Consider the following 4,166-nt stretch of genomic DNA (forward strand, 5'->3'; position numbering starts at 1 on the left):
GAAACAGGGCGGTCAGTTACCCTGGAAACAGGGCAGTCAGTTACCCCGGAAACAGGGTGAACAGTAACACAGGAAACAGGGCAGTCAGTTACCCCGGAAACAGGGCGGTCAGTTGCCCTGGAAACAGGGTGATCAGTTACCCTGGAAACAGGGCGGTCAGTTACCCCGGAAACAGGGCAGTCAGTTATCCCGGAATCAGGGTGATCAGATACCCTGGAAACTGGGCAGTCAGTTACCCTGGAAAAAGGGCAGTCAGTTATCCCGGAAACAGGGTGATCAGTTACCCCGGAAACTGGGCAGTCAGTTACCACGGAATCAGGGAGGTCATTTACCCTGGAAACAGGCCAGTCACTTACCCCGGAAACAGGGTGATCAGTTACCCTGGAAACAGGGCTGTCAGTTACCCTGGAAACAGGGCGGTCAGTTACCCTGTAAACAGGGCAGTCAGTTATCCCGGAAACAGGGTGATCAGTTACCGTGGAAAAAGGGCAGTCAGTTACCCCGGAAACAGGGTGATCAGTTACCCCGGAAACAGGGCGATTAGTTTCCCCGGAAACAGCGTGATCTGTTACCCGGAAACAGGGCGATCTGTTTTCCCGGAAACAGGGCGGTCAGTCACCCTGGATACAGGGCAGTCAGTTACCCCGGAAACAGGACGTTCAGTTACCCCGGAAACAGGGCGGCTAATTACCCCAGAAACAGGGCGATCAGTTACCCTGGAAACAGGGTGATCAGTTACCCTGGAAACTGGGCTGTCAGTTACCCCGGAAACAGGGCAGTCAGTTACCCTGGAAACAGGGCAGTCAGTTATCCCAGAAACAGGGCAGTCAGTTATACCGGAAACAGGGTGATCAGTTACCCTGGAAACAGGGCAGTCAGTTACCCCAGAAACAGGGCAGTCAGTTACCCTGGAAACTGGGCAGTCAGTTACCCTGGAAAAAGTGGAGTCAGTTATTCCGGAAACAGGGTGATCTGTTACCCTGGAAACAGGGCAGTCAGTTACCCTGGAAACAGGGCAGTCAGTTACCCCGGAAACATGGCAGTCAGTTACCCTGGAAACTGGGCAGTCAGTTACCCTGGAAAAAGTGGAGTCAGTTATTCCGGAAACAGGGTGATCTGTTACCCTGGAAACAGGGCAGTCAGTTACCCTGGAAACAGGGCAGTCAGTTACCCCAGAAACAGGGTGATCATTTACTCTGGAAACTGGGCAGTCAGTTACCCTGGAAACAGGGCAGTTAGTTACCCCGGAAACAGGGTGATCAGTTACCCCGGAAACAGGGTGAACAGTAACACAGGAAACAGGGCAGTCAGTTACCCCGGAAACAGGGCGGTCAGTTGCCCTGGAAACAGGGTGATCAGTTACCCTGGAAACAGGGCGGTCAGTTACCCCGGAAACAGGGCAGTTAGTTACCCTGGAAACTGGGCAGTCAGTTACCCTGGAAAAAGTGGAGTCAGTTATTCCGGAAACAGGGTGATCTGTTACCCTGGAAACAGGGCAGTCAGTTACCCTGGAAACAGGGCAGTCAGTTGCCCCAGAAACAGGGTGATCATTTACTCTGGAAACTGGGCAGTCAGTTACCCTGGAAACAGGGCAGTCAGTTACCCCGGAAACAGGGCGGACAGTAACCCTGGAAACAGATTACTCAGCTACCCCAGAAAAAGGGTGATCAGTTATCCTGGAAACAGGGCAGTCAGTTACCCTGGAAACAGGGCAGTCAGTAATCCCAGAAACAGGGCAGTCAGTTATACCGGAAACAGGGTGATCAGTTACCCTGGAAACAGGGCAGTCAGTTACCCCAGAAACAGGGCAGTCAGTTACCCTGGAAACTGGGCAGTCAGTTACCCTGGAAAAAGTGGAGTCAGTTATTCCGGAAACAGGGTGATCTGTTACCCTGGAAACAGGGCAGTCAGTTACCCTGGAAACAGGGCAGTCAGTTACCCCGGAAACATGGCAGTCAGTTACCCTGGAAACTGGGCAGTCAGTTACCCTGGAAAAAGTGGAGTCAGTTATTCCGGAAACATGGTGATCTGTTACCCTGGAAACAGAGCAGTCAGTTACCCTGGAAACAGGGCAGTCAGTTACCCCAGAAACAGGGTGATCATTTACTCTGGAAACTGGGCAGTCAGTTACCCTGGAAACAGGGCAGTCAGTTACCCCGGGAACAGGGTGATCAGTTACCCCGGAAACAGGGTGAACAGTAACACAGGAAACAGGGCAGTCAGTTACCCCGGAAACATGGCGGTCAGTTGCCCTGGAAACAGGGTGATCAGTTACCCTGGAAACAGGGCGGTCAGTTACCCCGGAAACAGGGCAGTCAGTTACCCTGGAAACTGGGCAGTCAGTTACCTTGGAAAAAGTGGATTCAGTTATTCCGGAAACAGGGTGATCTGTTACCCTGGAAACAGGGCAGTCAGTTACCCTGGAAACAGGGAAGTCAGTTACCCCAGAAACAGGGTGATCATTTACTCTGGAAACTGGGCAGTCAGTTACCCTGGAAACAGGGCAGTCAGTTCCCCCGGAAACAGGGCGGTCAGTAACCCTGGAAACAGATTACTCAGCTACCCTGGAAAAAGGGTGATCAGTTATCCTGGAAACAGGGCGGTCAGTTACCCCAGAAACAGTGAAGTTTTTTACCCTGGAAACAGCGGACAGCGTTATCCCGGAAACAGGGTGATCAGTTACCCTAGAAACAGGTCGGTCAGTTACCCTGGAAACAGGGCAGTCATTTACCCCGGAAACAGGGTGAACTGTTACCCTGGAAACATTGCAGTCAGTTACCCCGGAAACAGGGTGATCAGTTACCCCGGAAACAGGGTGAACAGTAACACAGGAAACAGGGCAGTCAGTTACCCCGGAAACAGGGCGGTCAGTTGCCCTGGAAACAGGGTGATCAGTTACCCTGGAAACAGGGTGGTCAGTTACCCCGGAAACAGGGCAGTCAGTTATCCCGGAAACAGGGTGATCAGATACCCTGGAAACTGGGCAGTCAGTTACCCTGGAAAAAGTGGAGTCAGTTATTCCGGAAACAGGGTGATCTGTTACCCTGGAAACAGGGCAGTCAGTTACCCCAGAAACAGGGTGATCATTTACTCTGGAAACTGGGCAGTCAGTTACCCTGGAAACAGGGCAGTCAGTTACCCCGGAAACAGGGCGGTCAGTAACCCTGGAAACTGATTACTCAGCTACCCCGGAAAAAGGGTGATCAGTTATCCTGGAAACAGGGCGGTCAGTTACCCCAGAAACAGTGAAGTTTTTTACCCTGGTAACAGCGGACAGCGTTATCCCGGAAACAGGGTGATCAGTTACCCTAGAAACAGGTCGGTCAGTTACTCTGGAAACAGGGCAGTCATTTACCCCGGAAACAGGGTGAACTGTTACCCTGGAAACATTGTAGTCAGTTACCCCGGAAACAGGGCGGTCAGTTACCCTGGAAACAGGGCAGTCAGTTACCCCGGAAACAGGGTGATCAGTTACCCTGGAAACAGGGCGGTCAGTTACCCCGGAAACAGGGCAGTCAATTATCCCGGAAACAGGGTGATCAGATACCCTGGAAACTGGGCTGTCAGTTACCCTGGAAACAGGGCGGTCAGTTACCCTGTAAACAGGGCAGTCAGTTATCCCGGAAACAGGGTGATCAGTTACCGTGGAAAAAGGGCAGTCAGTTACCCCGGAAACAGGGTGATCAGTTACCCCGGAAACAGGGCGATTAGTTTCCCTGGAAACAGCGTGATCAGTTACCCGGAAACAGGGCGATCAGTTTTCCCGGAAACAGGGCGGTCAGTCACCCTGGATACAGGGCAGTCAGTTACCCCGGAAACAGGGTGAACAGTAACACAGGAAACAGGGCAGTCAGTTACCCCAGAAACAGGGCGATCAGTTGCCCTGGAAACAGGGTGATCAGTCACCCTGGAAACAGGGCGGTCAGTTACCCCGGAAACAGGGCAGTCAGTTATCCCGGAAACAGGGTGATCAGATACCCTGGAAACTGGGCAGTCAGTTACCCTGGAAAAAGTGGAGTCAGTTATTCCAGAAACAGGGTGATCTGTTACCTTGGAAACAGGGCAGTCAGTTACCCTGGAAACAGGGCAGTCAGTTACCCCAGAAACAGGGTGATCATTTACTCTGGAAACTGGGCAGTCAGTTACCCTGAAAACAGGGCAGTCAG

This window comes from Heterodontus francisci, unplaced genomic scaffold (assembly GCF_036365525.1).
Source record: "Heterodontus francisci isolate sHetFra1 unplaced genomic scaffold, sHetFra1.hap1 HAP1_SCAFFOLD_83, whole genome shotgun sequence".
NCBI lineage: Eukaryota > Metazoa > Chordata > Chondrichthyes > Heterodontiformes > Heterodontidae > Heterodontus > Heterodontus francisci.